Source organism: Papaver somniferum, chromosome 5 (assembly GCF_003573695.1).
Source record: "Papaver somniferum cultivar HN1 chromosome 5, ASM357369v1, whole genome shotgun sequence".
Lineage (NCBI taxonomy): Eukaryota > Viridiplantae > Streptophyta > Magnoliopsida > Ranunculales > Papaveraceae > Papaver > Papaver somniferum.
Genome location: NC_039362.1, coordinates 106,942,387 through 106,950,823, shown reverse-complemented (window position 1 = coordinate 106,950,823; position 8,437 = coordinate 106,942,387).

The window sequence follows — 8,437 nt, the reverse complement described above, 5'->3', positions numbered from 1 at the left end:
TGGTTGGAATGAGAGTTTAGGTCTATATAACCAATGATGGATATAAGCATTGTGTGGAAACACATATGTGCATAAGTCTTATTCCTTAATCCGAAGTTTGCGAACTTTGTTGATTGAGAAAAACCGGAGGAATTGGCTTTGCCAAATCCGCGAACTCAGTCCGCGAACTGACAGAAGTTCTCTTGCCGAGAATTTCTGCTGGGATTTTCCAAAAACTCGTTTGCGTGTTTAGTTCGCGAACTCAGTCTGCGAACCTAGTCCGCGAACTGGCGGATGTTTCCTTGCCGAGACTTTCTGCAGAGTTTGCAAAACTTTGCCGGTTGTCTTAAGTCCACGAACTTGTTTGCGTACTTGAGTGGGTTATGATCTAAAGATGTGCTCTGAACATGAAACTTAAATTACTAAGGAATGCAGTATGCAAACCGTGGCTATAAAGTTCATGAGCCGATTCAATCGAATCGAATCATCTTTGTTTCAATTGTGTCTTGTGTAGTTACATAAGATCTCGTAGCAATTAAACAACTCTCTAACTAGTTCATTTGAGTCAAATGAACTAGTTATGGTGAAGAATAACAAGGTTAATATGAAATGCTCATATGGTTTACCTTTTGGGTTACTATGTTGAACCAACATACACGTACACGTTTGGGCACGATTTTCACAAACCCAGTAAACGTATATCTCAAGTGTGTGTGACAAGCTAAGTTTTCGATCCAACAGTTGAGAAATGTTAGCTTGAATCTAAATCAGGTTTTCATCTAACGGTGAATATTGATTGCTTTGTAACTAAGGCAAAACCCTGATTTGAAGACTATATGTAGGAGACATCTAGCATTGGTCAAAACTAATCCCAACACGTCTGTGTGATACTAGTGCGCTCGCTAGAGTCGATTCTCCTCTAACCTTTAGTTTTCTTCTCTAAAACCAGGTTAACGACTTAAAGACTTCATTGGGGTTGTGAAGCCAGACCGATACTACTTTTATCGTAGTTGTGTGATCTAATCTTGCATCTTCTATCTTACGAGTACAATGTTTGATTGGCTTGAGATCGTGAGAGTTCTCTAATAGGCAAGATAAAGAAGTCACAAACATCTTCGTCTCACTGTTTCTGATTCCTCGACGTCCTCTTGTGTATTCAAGTAAGACTGTTGAGAGGCGATTGATTAATCTAGGATGTTCTTGGGGAATATAAGACATGATTATCAATTGGTTCCTGTTCACCTTAATTTCATATCTTAAGACGAAACAAAAACCTAGGGTTTTTCTGTGGGAGACAGATTTATCCTTTGATAGAATTTTATGTGTGAGACAGATTTGTTTATTATCAAGTCTGCGATTTTGGGTTGCAGCAACTCTTGGTTGTGGGTGAGATCAGCTAAGGGAATCAAGTGCGCAGTATCCTGCTGGGATCAGAGGCGTAGGAGTACTACTGTACCTTGAATTAGTGGGAGACTGATTGGGGTTCAACTATAGTCCAGTCCGGAGTTAGCTTGGAGTAGGCTAGTGTCTGTAGCGGTTTAATACAGTGTGCATTCAATCTGGACTAGGTCCTGGTGTTTTTCTGCATTTGCGGTTTCCTCGTTAACAAAATTTTTGGTGTCTGTGTTATTTCATTTTCCTCATTATATTGTTTATCTTTATAATTGAAATAATACAGGTTGTGTATTAAAGGTTAATCGATTGGAGATCCGACCTTGTGGTTGTTGATTTCATTGATTAACACTTGGACATTGTTCTTTGGTACCATCCAAGTTATTCCTTGTATTTGATAAAGACTCGCTATTGTTTTTAGCTTGAGTAAAAATCAAATCAAGAGAGAGATATTAACTCCTTGAGATACTTTTATCTAGATTGAGTCTGACTGTCTAGTTGATTCTCTAGCAAAGTATTTCGGAGTTAGTCCATACAAATTGCTAAGCGAAATATTGGGTGGTGTTGTTAGACCCCCGCTTTTTCAGATACTCTCTCGGCCCCTCAGGTTCGTACACTGACATAGGAGTCGGTGGCCTGAGTCGACTTCAACGGTTCATCGCCCGTCTGGTACGTGAGGTAAGACTCTATCCACCCACGAATCCCCTGTTAGTGGGTTATCTTTTGTGTTACAAACACGTGCACACACCAACTGCATCGTCAGATTACCGTATTAGGAAAACACGTGGTTTAGTACGGTGGACCCTCTAGGCGTTATCATCTGAAACACCACAAGCCTTAGCCTTGCACCTTTGACCAGTCTTTGATTGTAGGTATATTTTTTTAAAGGTAACCTGATCTTACCCATTTTAATCGACCCTGCATTTGCATGTACACAAAAAATGTCGAACTGGTATTACAATAGCCAATGCAACGAATATCCGACAGATTTCTAAAATGAACATTATTATTTTTAAGACCATAATGTGAAAAGTGGGGAGCATCAACCTTTTCAAGGTTATGACTCATACCATGGTGAGCCCAATTACTATCCCCATACGCACTAGTCATACGGGAAAGAAAATAAGGAATATTATAGTGCTAGTTCCTCGTCTTTGGACAATACAATCAAATTATTGAAAACTAGTCCTTATTATGATCCTTCTGCTCCTATTCTTCCTATAGAAGAGTCTCTCAAGCAGTTAACCGAGAATACAAATAGGTTTGTGTCAGAAATGAATAAACTAACTGAACCCACGAGTGAGCCTTCTTTACAAGATACTATAAGGAATTCATGTGAGTCGACTCAAAAGCTTTTGTTATAGGAACAGAAAAGAATTGCTCAAAATAATCTTAATTTCCAATATAGTGTTCCAATAGTGCCCTTGAAAATGAAGATAGTTATTCACATAATCAAGATGACGAGGTTAGAAAATACTACATGTTTAGATGAGGTTCGACCATTTTCATGCTTTTATAATGATGATTATGATGAGGATAGTGTTGATGAAGAATTTGAAATATGTAGGCATAATAATCAGGAATTTGTTACTCCAATTGATCTGTATAATGATAATGTTATTTCTAGTTCAAATCCAAATAATTTTAATGATTATTCACCTATTCCAAAGGATGAGGATTTGACTAGAGATACCCCCGTTTTAGAAGATGTGGTATTTCCTTTTGATTACGAAGCCAATAATGGTTTAGAGGAACGGGTTTCTTCTGAGAATATTTTTTTAGAGTCTAGAGATTTAGAAACATTATTCTTAGAAAAAGAAGATAGACTCGTAGAGAGTTCAAATATGAGTGAGGATGCACCTCCTATTATAACTTAGAAGAATCAATTGACCATTTTCTGGAATCTGATGACCCAGAATTTAGGGAGATTGTGACTAGTCTATCTTGTGACACTGAAAAATCTAAGTTGGGGGTAATTATCATTCTCCATGTGCCTTACCGTTGACTCTTACAAATTCCCTCACTTAGGACTTGATATATGTGCCACAACCATTTTACAAGATTATCTTCATACACGTTTTTCTGAACCTAGTGATGTTCATAAGGAAGTTCAGTTATTAGAAACCCATCCTCTGGTTGATGTGGTTTACCCATGCTATGATATCCAGATTGATTTTGTTTTCCCACGAAAAACTTTTCTTCCAATTGTGGGAATATTTGAATTTGAAATGTGTCAGTTATTAAGTTTTGAGATTAAACCTACGTACTTTAGGAGATTAAAATCGACATATTTGCTTAAGAATAACTACCACTCTCATTGTGGTCAACTGTGTGAGTCAGACCATATTGACTTTAAGGATCCTCAATTACTGAGGTTATTGTTATGTGCTTCTAAATTCTTATTTGAGTTTTTCCAGACTCTACAACATGATAATTCGGATCTTACCTATGAGGAATACAAGCCCAAAGAAATTTATTTAGACCCTTTCATAGAGCCTGAACTCGAACCACAGTTAGATGTAGTTGTCCTAAACAGGAAACTAGGAAAGGGTGTGCTCTGCTTGTTCTTGGTTTATTGCAGTTTCCTTTTGTCTGTGATAACACTTTTTTAATGCAAATGACCCACAGTTGTTCCGGTTATTGCTTTATGATATGAGGTGATTAATTCTTTCTTATGTCTGGATGAAGACGTTAAACTTAGCACTTCTTGGGAGGTAACCCATGCTCATGCAACATGGTAATATCTTTCCTTAACTCTTTTGCTTCAAATGGTAACAGTTTCTCCTTGTTCATGATTTTAATTTTATCTTTAGAACATTGAGGACATTGTTAGATTTAAGTTTGGGGGTATGGGAGAAACTTTTTAGTTGCATTATTAAACTCAGAGCCTAAATATTTGTGCCAATTAAGGATAATACTAACTGATCTAAGTGGATGAAAGCATCTTGGTTGTAGGAGTTGAGGAACCCATAAAATCATCTTGGATGGAAGCATCTAGGTTGTAGAGTGTATTCATAAAAGCACAGAGCTCAGGTGTTAGAAATAGTCCTTTTCACCTTCAGTTTTTCTTTAATTTATTTTAATTATGTTTCTCTAAGTGATTTGGTGTGGCACAACATCGAATTGTTACCACTGTTAGGGTAAAATAGAGTGATTAAGTATCAAAAAAAAAATTGAAAAAAAAAAGAGAGGAAGGGACCAGACCATCAGACCAACCAGAATAAATTCAATAAAATCGACTACTGATTCCCTTGTATATGACAGATGAGTTGATCTAGAGTTAGGATTATCGACCACTGGTTCACTTGTATATGCCATTCGTACTGATATTAGTCAGACCAATATCTCGGTCCATTAGGATAGGTTCGTCTCGGCAGTGGCCTTCAGACAGATATGGGAAACACCGTTCACCTTACTCAACATCAAAAATCATCTATGTTTTTCTCTATATCCATCTTCTTGATCTATTCATGTGATTTGTTTGACTCCGGATATTGATGTCCATAGTACGACTGTCTGAGTAGAGCTATGTCACTTATATATGAATTTTAGTATGCTTGAGTGCAAACTCGTGTACAACAATTGGAATTCGCATCAGGGTACTTCCTCCTGTAGTCAATGAGAGTAGGCCAACCAAGGAGATTCTTTAGTGTTGTTCCAAGGTTCTGCATAGGTAGCTAGGGTTTGGAGTAAAGGTTTTATGGGCACATCTCTGGTAAACCCTCCGGAGACTATAACTCGGCCACTAGGGCCACCTAGGGGTTTAAAGGCTTGTTGTACACGCTAAGTGCAATCGCGATGCCTGTGACAGTGAGTTAGGATTTTATTTTCTGAATTAAATTTGCTCGAGGACTAGCAAATAATAAGTTTGGAGATATTTGATAGACACATTTATGTGTCTAAAATGATCTCAATTATATGTATTTTTAGTTCTCGATTTTGTATTTATTATAATTTTTATGTCTTTGTAGGTGTTTTTGGAGAAATAAACTTTTGCGGAGAAATTGGCTCGAAAAGTGGTATTTGCGCTCGCGGGAAAAATTACTAAAGGCACCCAGAAGACGTACTACAGGCACCCCAGAAATATGTTGGAGACGCCCCAGAAAAGTTATATTTACAACCTATAGGAATTTTTATCTATACCCCCAGATGGATAAGGGGTACCCTCTTTACTATTTACACCCCCACTGTTATGGGCAGCCAACTGTTGGATAAGGGCCACTCCTTTCTTCACGGTTTAACTAAAATAAATGGCGGGAAAGTTTGTTGCAAACTGCGTAATTATCTGGGTCGAATTTGGACGAGTTTGTGTTGGTTTTAATCACAAATTTGGATAAGTTTAGTCCTGTTACATTGAAACAGGGTTGATATGTGTCTTAAAACCGAATAAAGAGGAGACTTGCACGTATGTTTCACTACACAGGGGAAGAAGGATATTTCGAGATATTTTTGGGTTTATTTTGTGTTAGTTGCGCATAGATAAGGAAAGAACGATCTCTGTGGATTTGATACTATCCTTGAGATATTCTGGGACGTTGATTTTACTTGGAGACCCATATTTGAATGAAATTCGATAAAACAGGGGAGATGATATTCACGGGTTGTTATCTGTTATATGTGGAAATTACGTGGGACTGGTAAGAAGTCATACTCTCCTAGGATTCGCATATGGTCTAGTTTAGAATGTATCTAACAAGAAAAATATGCGCAAGGAAGATTGACAGAGAAGAGAGAAGAAAAAGGCAGTAAAATCTACTGAAAGAAAATAAAATTATTCTTGAGATTTTCTCGAGATATTTAGGGTCTTGCGTGTATAAATAGGAGAGGGGTGCATCCAGAAAACATTATCGAGCGTTGGGGGAGCCAACAGAAGGTTGTAGAGCCGAGAAGAAGAAGTGCAGAGAATCATATCTGCTGCAGCACGAAGAAGAAAAAGAAGGAAGAAACCGTTACCTATTCTTTCAAAATTCAATATATTTGTAACAATTTTCCAACAATTATTAATGTTAGGGTTTCTCTGTAAAATTCGGCTCTGTAACAGCGGGTTCTGTAACAAATATATTTGTTACGAGATCGATTTTTCTTCCATAAAACACCACTATTCAGCCATGATTTATTATTTTGAGCGTGTTCTTGATATGATGAGCTAAAACCAAACACTGGGATGACGGAGTAAGCCATTCTTCACGCATGTGGTAACTATTAATTCTTTTATGACTTTTATTAAATGATTGTGATTTCAATTGATGGGTCATGCTTTCTTAAGTGTTTTGATATCTCGTGCTTTAGATATACAATCATTACTTTCAAAATCTATTTTTGGCAATGAATTAAAGTCAATAAATTATTATTTTGAGCTATTAATGTCTAGAATTATTAGTTGAACCACATGAATATGGGAATTGGTGGAATCCTGGGTCTCAGTACCTCTCGATATTGTGACAATCTTGTATATATATTTTCTTTATTTTTAGTATTAAGTCTTAAATCGAGTCTGCACAAGTCCGAGTTGAACGAACTTTATTTACCACTTAAAAGCTACATCAACTGGTACAATTCCTTTGGATCGTGTTCCAAACAGCAAAGGAACAATGAATCTGTTTGGTAACAACTCTATTGATTCTTTCAATATAAAGATATCTTAAGTCATACGCAAAGGTTGTTCCGTTTAATCTAATAAACAATAACTACCAAAGTAGTTAGATCAATCTATCCAATAACTACCAAAGCAGTTAAGTTTAGATTCGCAATCAATCAATATAGATCTCAACGAGAAACTATAAAGCGATGTCGATCTCATGCAACTAATCAATCGAATAAATCCGATTCTAGTGGGATCCCATCCGATCAAGGTTTGTGCACACACAAAGATATGAGAATTAATAAGAAATTTTCTTCATCTTCAAATATTCTTTAATCTTCAATAAAAACCTGCACAACACCACTTGAATCTCTTGTGATCAATCACACACTGAACAGAGTCTGTTAACCATGGATTATCATAAGATGTCTTTAGATCTAACAACAGTTCTAAAGATCCCGTCGATACTTCGATCTAGTTTGAGTGAATCTTATATCAGAAGAGAAGATTCTCAAGCATAAACAAACTAGGAGAAATCAAAGTTCAACAACCGTTAGTCAATCAAATCAATCGAAAACTAATAATAAACTGCAATTATCTAGATTCCCACCAACGGTACTTGTAGAGCTTCCCAATCCCAAAGAAGTCTTTAAAACGAGCGGTCGTAAGAGATTTCGCCTAATTAAGGTACTTTCCTCTACGAATAGACGGCTCCACCAGTAACAACACAACTAGGTAGTTTTGCTGGCTCTGAGGATTAGTTTGCTTGAAATGCAAATTTCAATATTTATAGACCAAGGAAGTTTGGACCCCAAGGAATTTCCAAAACCGAATGTTGTCAAAGATATGCAATAAATTTCTAAATTCGGTTTTCATAATTCCTGGAAATGCGCAAATATTGACCGAAATCTCAGTAGAAAATCTCCAACTAGTAAATGCACATTACTAATGTTTATTTTCTGAAGATATGTATTTTAATTGCTGGAAATTAAAAGCATATAATACTAAAAAACTTAATTAAAAGATTCTCAATTTATTTCGATCCGAGATTCTTTCCTTTAGCTATTAAGGAATATCTTTGAACAATAAAATGTAAGAGTTACTGCACATGTTCAAATTATGTGTACATCTTTACTTTGTAAATCCTTTTTCATACAATCTTGGAACCGATTTTCCACACTTCCAAACGAGTTTAGAATTGGTTCATCTGATTTCCAAGAACTATGTGATTGATCAAACACATTCAATCACCATTCATGGGTTTAACGGTTCTACCAAAACCAATTTTGGTTCTACCTCCATGTGGGTGCTAGGATCGGTCACACTAGTTACCAAAAGTTGGTTGACTAGGTACTAGGATCGGTTACCACATATTTATGGTATCTAACTTGTATTCGGTTGCACAAGTTATAGGATCGGTCACACCAATTAATAAAACTTGTTAACCTACTACAAGGATCGATTACACATCTTGCGATTAGTCCC